This window comes from Megascapheus bottae, unplaced genomic scaffold, assembly GCF_031878675.1.
Source record: "Megascapheus bottae isolate mThoBot1 unplaced genomic scaffold, mThoBot2.hap1 HAP1_SCAFFOLD_348, whole genome shotgun sequence".
NCBI classification, from domain to species: domain Eukaryota; kingdom Metazoa; phylum Chordata; class Mammalia; order Rodentia; family Geomyidae; genus Megascapheus; species Megascapheus bottae.
The window spans coordinates 19,645-32,041 of NW_028327798.1; the positions used below are offsets into that span (position 1 = coordinate 19,645).

Genomic DNA, 12,397 nt, shown 5'->3' on the forward strand with positions numbered 1-12,397 from the left:
GTGCTTTTTATCCGCATCTCAACATATTTTCCAAACATATTCTCATATGTATTTTACACTGTCTTTTTTTAAAATTGTGAAAATCATTACATGAATGAAGTGCATTCTGGGTGAAACAGACAACCTGAAATAAAACAGGAAAAAAGCTATCTCAGATTTTTAACCATAAAGGAACACATGTATCCACATTTTCTCATTCACTCTCTGTCCAAGTGCATAAAGAGACTCTATCCCATGAAACCACTGCATGAAGCTTTGCAGGTAAATGAGTTACATCCCTGTTCTAGGTTAGCTTAGAGCCTAGGGCAGTGGAAAGGCAGTAAAATGATCACTGTCATTTTACTAAATGTTGGAATAAGATGCATTTTCTCCTTGCACTAGGAATTGACCTTCACTAAGCACAGAAGTAATTTCCAGAAGAAACTAGCTTTCCTAAAAAAGGAAACAGGAGGAGAGACTGTGAGCTGATATTTATCCAATCAATCTACAATATTTACTGATGCTTCATGGCAGTCTGTTTCTACCTAAGGTGCAGTAAGCTGAACTGAGCTTTGTTTCTGTATGAAGCCAATCCAAAAAGATTCAAGCAAACCACACTAAAGCACTTTGAAGACAACATATTTGAGAGAATGAAGTCAGTGAATGCACTGCTAAACTATTAAAGACTGGTGTCCTTGAGAGACAGTAAAGAAAATGTTCCCAGTGCCTAGGGCCTTCTGTGAGAGGGTAGAGACCAAGGCACAAAAAGAAGAAAGCTAGGTGGTGCATACTCCAAGTTCCCAAGATGCAATGGTGAGGAAAACAGGCTGAAGGAAGCTAGGAGCTTGACTGTCACATGACAGCACACTGGAGAGTACAGAGAGGTATGAGGGGAATCCAGGAGAGCTACACAGGACCCCCTTGCATATGTGACAGAGCAGTGGATCACGTGTGTTCAGAAAGGGGCCTGACATTGAGGAATAAAACACATGAAGAGATGACAGGAAACTACCTATTGTTCACACACTGCCTGGAAGTGATGTCTTTACAGAACAGAGGACATCAGAAATGCCTTGCTTCAGCAGGGCAAAATTAACCCTCAACAAATCCTGTCCTGAAATATCCTACAATTAATAAAACCAAGAGAGGAAGAACCAACTTTTTTGTAAGTGACCTAATTATTGCCAAAAACAGGGCTCAAGAAATCTAATTGCACATTACAGATATAAAAGATTGAAGTCATACAGGAGGTTGATGAGCATAGCGAATGTTAACCCATGTGTTAAACATCAGTGTTTTCTCAGAGTAATCCTAATGATAAGTCATTTGATTTCCTCTGACATTTCTTATAAGTGAATAAAGATCAAAGTCACATGCCAATAGATATGGATGTCAGTAGTTGATCTCTTATAATCCTGTTTACTCAGGAGGCTCAGAGGATGTTGGTTCATAGCTACCACAGGCAGGTAAATATAGGAGACCTTTATCTTCAATGGGCCATCCAAAACCCAGAAAGTGGAGGTTCAAGTGGAACAGAGCCAGCCATAAGTAAAAAACAAGCAAGATTTGTGTATTGGATTTCAAGCCTTACTACACACATCTATACACACACACACACACACACACACACACACACACACACACACACACACACACTGATCATATTAATGCCAGAAAGTATCCACTCCAAAAAGAAAGTTATTAGACTTATGGTAATCTGAACTCTTGTAGATGCAAAGTATGGAAAGGCAGATCTCCAAAGAATATACACAATCACAAATCACCCCTTCCAGGACAGCAAACATCAGCAGTCTTCAGTGATATAGTAAAAGGACACCAATGTGCATTCAAGGTATGGACAAACTAGAATGCTAAAACTCACAACAAATCCTACACTACAGTGTGCTTGTGAAAACAGAAAGGAAGCTTCAATTAATGGCTAAAGGCAATGAGAAGTTACAAAGCTTTTGGAACTTCCCTTCCTTGTATCTTTCCTTTCTTCCACTCCTGCCCATGCCTGCTAATTTTTGACACTGGTTCCCACTATGTAGTCCCAGCTGGTCTGGAACTTCAAATCTGGATTTAGCCACAGACACTGAGATTACAAATATGGGTTACCATGCCTGGCTTTTGGAAAGTTCACAAGAAAGCCACATAAATGAGCAGGAAGAGACTTTTGTGACTGATGTGTGTTCACTCCTTTATCAGCCATGATTCAACATACACAGAATACATAGGTGAAAGCACTAAATTGTAAATTTTATGCCATTCATCATGCATCAGTAACACCTAAAAAACCTTGAGAATACTGAAAGCTCTGCTACAAGAATCCCCCTTTGAGGATATGAGAAGATATATGAGAAATCTAGAGAAGTGAGAGCTATAACATTGTGGCCATGAGAACCATTGCTTGAAAAGACCTGGTGTGAACTAAATATGGGATTAGCATTTACAAAACTGACCATGGTCTCTGGAGTTGTCGTGAATGTGAAAGGCACCTATGGTTCTTGCAGTATTGTAGGTGGAAGCAGTATGACCCTCAGTGAGAATTGGAGAGCACAGAGGACAAGGGTGCTGCTGCAGGAAAGTCCATAAGACTCTCATCTCCTGTAAAATACTCAGAGAAAGACAGCTATGGGCTGTGCCTCAAGGGGTAGATCCCTATCTTTGAGCAAAGGAGGCTCAGGGACACAGCTTGAGTCTCAGTTCAAGCCCTAGGACTGGGGGAAGACAAAAAACCTTAGAGGTATTCAGTGGTATTTTACATGGTGAAATGCTCATAATGAGGCAAGGCAGACTCTTCTGAGACCAATTCAGACAACTGAGAGAAGACATTAGAATCATCTGCTCCATTTATTTGGTGTGTGATCTATAACTTAAATAACAGTATTTGAAAATGTATATGTATTTCAGAAAATACATTCAATCCCATACATCAAATATACAAATGAGATAATTATTCATTACCAGACCTGGAGTTCTTTCTTCTTCTTAAAGGAAAAATTAAAAAGCAAATGCATAAGATAAAGATGTAAAGATCCTATTTCAGCTATAATTCATGGCTATTCTTTAATTAGTATTCAAAATTAATTAAGTAAAAATGTTTGAATTCATAAAAAATTAACTTTGTTGTTTTCAGTGTCTTTATCACTGAGCTCTTTTCTTGTGATTTTCGTGTGAAGGCACTGTTGTTGCGGCCATGGTTGTTGTCAGGTCATTTTTCATGTCATTCAAGGATGTGACTATAGAAAAACCTTACAGATATACAGAAGTATGGCTGGTGAGAATATTTCAGCAAGCAATTAACTCAATAACACAGAAAGCAACCTTGCATATCCCATAAGCTTTGGAGGATGGGGTATCAAATACATATTTTTTAAAGTACTAATATTTTCACTAGGATAGTAATAGAATACAGAAACACTTTCCAGGAGAGAATTTGCTTATGTATCAAAAGATGATATTTGTATCATAAGAAAGATCGTAATACTGAATTAAGTAAAAAAATTGTAATGGTCAGCTCGGCTCTACTGGCCCGCATGTGTAATCTTAATTTCTCAGGACGCTGAGATCTCAGAATCCATATTTGAAATCTGCTTAGGAATCAAAGTCTAACAGTCTCATCTCTAATAAACCTTCAAATATTCAGTAGTGGAGCTGTGGCTCAAATGGGTGAGTGGTAACCAAGAGCAAAAACACCTCAGTGGGCCGGAAGCATGGCCTAGTGGTAGAGTGTTTGCCCAGCATGCACAAAACCCTGGGTTCAATTCCTAGGTTTCACATACATAGAAAAAGCTGAAAGTGGTGCTGTGCCTTAAGTGGTAGAGAACTAGCCTGTGAAAACGCAAGAACAATGCCTCTTTCTTTCTTGCTTTTTTTGTTTTTTGCTAGTCCTGGGGCCTGAGTTCGGGGCCCCAGGTATGAGTACAAGCCTTGGAACTGGCACAGAAAAAAAGAAAGAAGAAAAAAAAGAAAAACATCTCAGTGCCCAGGCCCTCAATTAAAGGCCTAGGATCAACAGCAATAGAAAAAGAAATCGTATTTTCCTAGATGCACAAGGACACAAGAGCATATTGATCTATGCATTAAGAAAAAGCTTTCACTGACAAGAAAACTCAATGGAATTTTAGTCAGTGTGTTAATTTTGAATACTGAAAGTTTTACCACAATGTAAACTTTCCCTTAGGAAGAAAAAAGGTATAATAAGCTTAAAGAAATTAAAAGGACAATTACTTGCTGCTTGTGTGCTCGCTGTCTCTCTCTCTCTCTCTCTCTCTCTCTCTCTCTCTCTCTCTCTCTCTCTCTCTCTCTCTCTCTCTTTCTCTCTCTCGATTTCAGATTCTGACCATGTCAACTTTTAAACTCAGGGCTTCTCTTAAGTCTTGCTCAACTTTTTACACCATGTCTGGCTTCGACCTCATCTCATAAGGCACACTGCCTGCCTCCTTTAATGCTACTTATTGTGAACAGGGAGTCTCCCAGACTTTCGTGATGGGTTGGCTTTGAACATGGACCTACCAAATCCCAGGTTCTTGATTATCTAAAGGAGAAGTATCTGGTAAGAAGAGCTATTTCTTTTTTTCCATATATTTTTATTGTAATTATTAGAAATGTTACATTATATTCACCAGATAGAAGGTGCATTACTTCACAAACATTGATACCCTTTCTCATGTCTTGGTTCCCATTTCCCTCCCCCCCCACCCCGCCCCTCATCTTGTTTTCCCCCTTCCCTACTCTATTTCAAATGACCAAATAAGCATATGTACAATATATCAGACAACAAGGTGAAAAACTGTAACACTATGAGATAAGCCTGGAACAGCAAAAGAGATGAGAGATAACATAGCACGTTAAGGACATCAATCACTCATTATATGGCTTTTGTTTCTATATCCAGGAGGTCCTTTCATTTAGTATCATACTATATGGCCTTATGGATCTCGGTTTGTTCTGTTGTAAATCTCTGCTAGGGGAGCCCAAGGTTTCTGCTGATAATGACAAATGAGGAAAACCATTGAGCCTATGTTCCTTTGAGTCTGGCATAAGAACAGTTATTTCTTAATTGTGAAAAATGAGTCTTGGGCTTCTGGCAAAATTTCTTTCCAATTGATTACAACGTAAACACCAGGATAATGGGTATCTTTTTAGCTGACAACTGCTCAACCCCTGACTGTCAGGGTAAAATGATGAACCTAGGCATGCTCTGCTCATCTCCATGGACGATGATCCTCCTAGAGATTCACTTGTCTCTCAGCTTTCTTTCCATGGAGGATCAAGGTCTCATTAGGAAATCCGTTGTCTGAATAGGGACTTTTCCTCCTTCTGGCTTCCATCTCAGGAACAAAGGAAATTTAAATCTTTCTCAACATCTTCATTGGAAGGGGTGCTAGAGCTAAAATTCTTTGCTGACAGATACCTTGTCCACCATGTCAATACAATGCAAACATGCATAGTTTGTTCACCGATGGTGTCTCCATAGGTTAATATTCAGAAAGGGAAACTGATTCAGTTTTGAATATATAACACAATTTTAACATGGCATGAAGCCATGATTCTAAGTTCCTATTGTATATATGGGTTCCTGGCTTTCTTCCATTTGGTTATCGTGCATATTGGTTCTTTTATTTGTGTATCCGATGTGAATCTATGCTGAGCTATATTTAAATTAGCCAATAAACATTTGATTTTATTTTCTGATCCAATTCATTAAAATGAAATATTCTGTTTTTTTATGATATTAAACACCTTCTCAAACACCTCTCAGACACAACTAGTTAGATTATGTCAGATTCTTCACTCGCTCAATCCACATACTGAAGTTCACAGCACAGCACACGATATATTTCTGCCCAAATCTTTGGCACTAATGATTTTAATATGAAATTATGAATTTGAAGCCTCTGAGAATTCTCTCTCTTCAAAAAGAAGCTAAGAGTTAGTAACAAAATAGGATTCATAATTCAGAATGCTTAGTCTTCGATTGGGATTTAAACTTTTATCACATGAGCCATATTTATTTATTTTTTTATTTTTGTTGGTTATAGGACCTGAATTTTGGGCCTGGGTGTTTCCTTGAGCTCCTCAGCTCAAGGCTACTGCCCTACCCCTTGAACCACAACACCACTTCCAGTTGTCTGGTGGTTAATCGGAGATAAGTGTCTTATGGACATTAGGGCCAGGGCTGGCTTTGAACCTTGATCCTTAGATCTCAGCCTCCTGACTAGGTAGGATTATAGGCATGAGACACCGTGCCCAGCTACATGAGGCATATTTATTATCAGAAGCATAAATCATAATCATCCATTTAGAGTATAACTCTAAGTATCATATTGAATATAAGATATTGACATTTCTAAGGAGTGTCCCAATATTCATACTTATGAAATGAATTATAGAGCACTTAATGCTTTGTCCCACTGATTGTTTAGAGTAACCTGCGAGATAAATTCCTTTGGCTGTATTATTGAAAATACAAAGACCCCTTATAGGAGAAGATACAATGTAAATAATGAACACACAAAAGGTTATGTTCTCTCACACATGTCTTGCCCTTCTGCTGCATTAGACTGAGTCATGTCCTGCCGAGAAAACCATTATCTTTTATCAGTCTCACCTACTAAAATCAGATAAATCATGGTATTCAGAGCGAAAGAAAATTTGATCCTTAAAGAAGCAAAAGTGCAAATCCTCAAGTACTCAAAGTAACCAAGAGCTAAATTCTTTTTTTTTTTTTTTGCCAGTCCTGGGACTTGAATTCCGGGCCTGAACTCTGACCATTGGCTTTCTCAAGGCTAGAACAATACCACTTGAGCCACAGCAGTACTTCCAGCCTTTTTTGTGCATGGGGTCCTGAGGAATCGAACCCAAGATATCATGCAAGTGAGGCAACAAGGCTACCACTAGGCCATGCTACCGGGCCTAGCAGGAATTACTTCAGTGACCAAGATTTTCATCACTTGAATATATACAGAAGCTTACCCAAGATAAGTGCATGGAACCATTTTGGTGGCTAATTTATTGGATGCAATTGAAGCAACAGGATAAAAAGAAACAGTAGGGGTCGAGGAGTTTGGCATAGTGGTAGAGTGCTTGCCTACCTTGCCTAGCTGGTTCGATTCCTCAGTAACACATACATAGATCAAAGCCAGAAATGGTGCTGAGACTCAAGTGGTACAGTTCTAGCCTTGAGAAAATCCAAGGACGGTGTTTAGGCCATGAGCTCAAGCCCAGCACTGGCAAAAAAAAAGTAAACAGTAGGGCCAGGGGCAGGAGTGGATCCTATTCAGAGAGCTTGATGACTTAAAAAATGATCAATTCACAAGGTCACTTTTGACCTGTAATGATAAAGGCAAATGCAGGGTATTACTTTAATTATTCTGTGGATCTACTTCTAAGCTTTCTTTTATTAGCTATCATTTTGATTGACCAGTTAACATAACAGTAAATCTGTTGAAAAATTTCCATTAAATGACTTTTTAGAAGTAAATTGGACTACTTACCTTGCCCTCGTGCCTTCACTGGAGTTTGTATCCTTAGCTCTTCAGCCTCGAAGGACTGAGCAGCACACTTCTTCAAAAGAACTAAGCAAGGAGTCTGCAGAATAATGGGATGAACAATGAGCCAGTAGGAGATGTGGGGATCACATTCTGACAAGATGCTAGAACTTCCTCTCTTAGCAGGAATGGGACAGGAAAATGTGAGAAATATGTATATGACATGAAAGATCATGAATACAGGGGCTGATACACGACTTGTATGGCCAGTATGTCTTTTTAAGATGTAGAGCCATTGACCAGGAATCCAAACACCTATGTCCAGTCACAACTTCCTGACACACAGAGTGATAGCTAGGGTGCATAGTTCAACCAGGAATTTATTGGGAATAAAAGCAAAACAGGAGGACAAGTCCTGAGTTCAAGCCCCAATGCTAATACCAGGAAGTACATAAATGACAGATAGAAAAGACAGACTTACAGATGATAGATTGTATAATCATATCTACACATAGGTACTTGTATTCAAGGGGGAATTATCTGAACATATTAATATTCAAAGACATCAGCAATGTAACCGGTTATGGAAGTCTAGGAGATAATTTTGAAACTTTTTGTATGGTGACAGTTTCTATGACTAGTTTTTATCTTTATATTCATCACTATTCATTGCTTCAGAATTTTTCTGTGAAATGCTGTGTAACAATTAAAAGAAAAAATAAATACTTGATATTTCTAACCCAGAGTCTTTAAAACTAGTCTCAAGTATCTTGAGTTAATCACAGTCTTTTTACTTAGGGTATTCAAATATCTATTGCTGAAGAAAGTACAGAACCCTACATTCCTATACATGTTCTTTCTCATGATCTTTCCTTTTGTTTCAATTAATAGCACTGCTGAGAATTAGTCTCTTCAATAATAACACTTTTCTATGTTTTTAAATCTGCTTACTTAAGAAAGGCGAAAAAGCAGATTACATTGAAATGCAAACTTGCCTGCTTTTGTTTTCTAACACAGTACTAGTGCTTAAAAATAGGGTCTAAATGTTATCCTTTCCCGTTTTTCATTCAAGGCTAATGTTCTACCACTTGAGTCATAGCTCCACTTCTGATTCTTTGCTGCTACTACTGGCTTCAATCTGGTCCTCAGATCTCAGTTTCCTGAGTAGCTAGGATTTCAGGCATGAGTCCCTGGTGCCTAGCTCAAAGAAAATCTTTATACATATGTCTTGCCATTGAGCAAAAGATCAACACAGAAAAAAAAAACAACTAGACTGAGCTTTTTACCTCAGTATCATAGTTCCAGTAATGTTCATAAATATATTAGATGGTGTGATTACATCTCTGGTGCCAAGGGCATGTTGTGCACCATCTGCACCTGTGGAAAAAATGGCAATGTAAACGTATTATTGGAATAAAAATGCTATTTTTCTTTTTGGCTCTGACGCTGAGACCTGAAGGCAAAGGCTTCATACACACTATGTACATGATGAAACTACATTCTTTAGTCCAGGAGTAATCCTTAATTCAAATACTATATCATTTACAATCTTTTGGACAGACTAATTCCCTGCTCCTACCTAGGAAAGCATTCTGTTCTCTGGATTGACCAGTTGTGACTATTTCATACTTTTTGGTTTCAGATTTTATGACCAAACTACTAACCCAATAGTTCCATGTAATATTCATAATTACTATATATACAGGGCTTCATATGACTTGAATTTTGATGAAGCCCCGGAGGAAGTGTAGAATAAATGTACATCATCAACAATTAAAATGAAAGGCCAAAACCACTACACTTTTAGCCTGAGAAATTAAATTTAAGAAGCCCAAAACACATGGGATCATCAAGGATACAGAGCAATTTTAACACTTCTACATTATTTTGGATACAATGTTGGGGAAAAAATCTGACATTTTCATAAAATTTATATTTATGTTTTATGAGATAGCACTTATATCCCAGCTATCTCCCTGAGAAAAATAAATGCATCTGAATAAAGACGTCCATAGAAGGTGTAGCCCAGGCACATTGTCTCACACCTCTAATTCTAGCGACTCAGGAGACTGGAATTAATATCATTTTCCAGGACCAGACTAAGCCAAGTACTCACAATCCCTCATCTCAACAATAAAAAGCTGGACGTGGTGATTCATGCTGTCATCCCAGTTCTGTGAGAAGTTTACATAGGGGGATAGAGGTCCAGAATGGCCTGGGATAAAGGAAGGCCCTATTCAGACAATCACAAGCACAAAGCTGACAAGGGGTATGGCTCAATGGTTAAAATAAAATCAACCCCAAACTACCTGGCAAGCACAAGCCTCTGAGTTCAAACTTCACTAAGTGTAACAAGGAAAAAAATAAAAACCAAGAAAATAATGCAGAGTGCTTATGTAATAAATGTAAGTATCTCAGAACGAAACAAATTTTACATGAAATGTTACGTTTTTGCAGTGTATCTAAAAAATTAGAAAAACTATACTATGGTAGGAAACAATAATATGTCAGCTATGGTGAAGCTTATGTGTAATAACAGCTCCCAGAGGGCTGAGACAGAAAGATCTGGAATTCAAGGCCAACTAGGCTCTCCTTGTCTCAGACCTTGTCCTAAAAGAAGAAGCACAGTAAATGGAAGGAAGGAACAACAAGAAGGAGATACGGAGTATGATGGTACATGCTTTTAATCTCAGCTACTCTGGAGGCAGAAGGATCATGAGTATGACATTCCTATAATAAGCAGATGCCATACAATTTGTATTTTATGGTGGCCTTTTTGGGGAATGTACTGGCACAGACACAACCTTAGTCTCTAAGTGCTGCCTTGTAGCTTTTAACTTAAAGGTTGTGCTCTACCATTTGAGCCACTCTCCTCCACTTTTCACTTTTTACTGATTAACTATGGACGTTCCTGCGTGGCCTGGCTTCAAACCAACATCCTCAGCTCTTAGTCTACTGACTAGCTAGAATTACAAGAATGAGGTGCCCAAGGACACAGCTTAGTTGCAAATGCTAATATTCTGTACCTAAAAGTGTAACAAACAAGACTTGACTATCTTGAAAACTTGGATAAATTTTCATCTTTTCTTAATTTTTTTTTGCCATTCCTGGGCTTGAGCTGAGGGTCTGAGCACTGTCCTTGGACTTTCTCAAGGCTAAAGCTCTACCACTTGAGCCTGAGTACCACTTCCGGGTTTTTTCTATGTATGTGGTACCGTGGAATTGAACCCGGTCTTCGTGCATGCTAGGCAAGCACTCTACCACTAGGCCAAACTCCCAGCCCTAAATTTTCATCTTATCCAGAAATTTTAAACTTTTATGAGAGAAAAAGGTGATATATAAATTTCAGTGGTGACCTCTTCATCAAGTTAACTTATAATTGCCAAATCAATATTCTCTGTAAGTCCTAACAAATTTTTGTAAGTTATTATTTGAATGAAACTGGAATATATAGAAAATGACAATACCATTATTAAGAAAACTTTTAGTTGGTTATTAGTGTCAAACATCTTTCACCGTAGCTACTCAGCAGGCTGAGATCTCAGGATGACCGTTTGGAGCCAACCTAGACAGGGAAGTCCAGGAGACTCTTATCTCCAATTTACCACCAGAAAGCCCTAAGTAGTGTGGCTCAAATGGTATAGCACTAACCGTGAGCAAGAAACCCAGACCTTTCCCCACTCCAGTTCAGGACCCACTCCCCACGAAATAAACGAACAACTTCTTAATGATAAGTAAACTATACACAAATAAACATCTAAATTATAACTGCAGTACTATTTTAAGGTAAAGTCAATGTACGACAAACTCCAGATGCTCCTTTAGTAGGTCTACCAAGAGCCCCTGTCCGTTGGCCTCCAACTGTGCTTTCCACAGGGACTCTAGGCAAGCAGCTCCCATGGTCCTCTGGGCAGGAGGGGCGTGTCTAAGCGCGGGTGGGTGGGGCCGCGGGGCGGGGCTTGCATGGACTGCAGTCCACCTGCAGGCTGCCAGCCCAGCTGGTAGGGGCATCCTCACTGAGCTCTGAGGGAAGGTCAGTGGAGCAAGAGCCAGCCGAACTCTGGTAAACCATCTGGAAGAAGATGGGTGAAAACCAGCTGGTTGCCAGGAAATAGCTCTTGAAGCTGCAGCACTGATCTCTCAAACTTGGCCAGGATTTCTGTTCTTTTTGGTTCTTTCCATCTTCTTGTTAACTGAAGATAAGAGCTTCATACCCTTTGCAAACCAAGTTCAATTTGCACTGCAATCCTCAGATTTCAGCCTTCTGGGCAGCTAGAATTACAAGTCAGAGCCAATAATGCCCTGCTTAAAGCTCTCTTGATTTAGACGTTCATTCTCAGGTTTTTGTTTCATGAGTGGAAAATGGACTCAAAACATCTAGCATTGGAACACCATGTGTTGACCTAGTAAGACATTTATCAAGCACTAAAAAGCTTTCACAGATTTACCTAGCCAATTCCAATACACTACTGACTGCCTATCACATATTTATATTGTCCTCATACTTGTGCATGTGTGCCAGTGCTGAGACTTGAACTCAGGCTCTGGGCATTGTCCATGAGAAATCCAGCCGTGGCGCCATGCTCCTATCATCTGTGGCAGAGTATGAAATAGGAGAGTCATTGTCCACATACACCTTGGGCAAAAACCAAAACCCTGTCTTAAAATAACTGGTGCAATTAAATACATGTAGCAGTACAAAATAAAGTACAAAATACAACTGAAGTTTCAGTGAACGATAGAACAATATATATATATATATTAGATTTTAAAATACATGCTTTCTGCAAAAATTTAGAAATTCTAACATTTCCTCATTAGAAAAATTTATTTTCTTCTTTTTGTTTTTCATTGTGGGTCATGGGGCTTGAATTTGGCTTGGGCACTGCCCCTGAGCTCTTCAGCTCAAGGCTACTGCCCTA

General features: G+C 38.9%; 1 long non-coding RNA gene across 4 annotated transcripts; it reads right to left on the minus strand.

The window, feature by feature from the left end:
• Positions 1-9: 9 nt before the first annotated feature.
• LOC150039201 (uncharacterized) lies at positions 10-11,347 on the minus strand. 4 transcript variants are annotated; one of them, XR_016534486.1, is made up of 4 exons: positions 11,310-11,347; positions 8,762-8,852; positions 7,482-7,575; positions 10-124 (listed from the first exon to the last, which is right to left on the minus strand). It is a non-coding gene; the product is annotated as an uncharacterized LOC150039201 (long non-coding RNA). The 4 variants fall into 4 exon arrangements; XR_016534485.1 differs by lacking the exon at positions 10-124 and adding an exon at positions 6,384-6,560; XR_016534483.1 differs by lacking the exons at positions 10-124; positions 7,482-7,575 and adding an exon at positions 2,742-2,848.
• Positions 11,348-12,397: the final 1,050 nt, after the last annotated feature.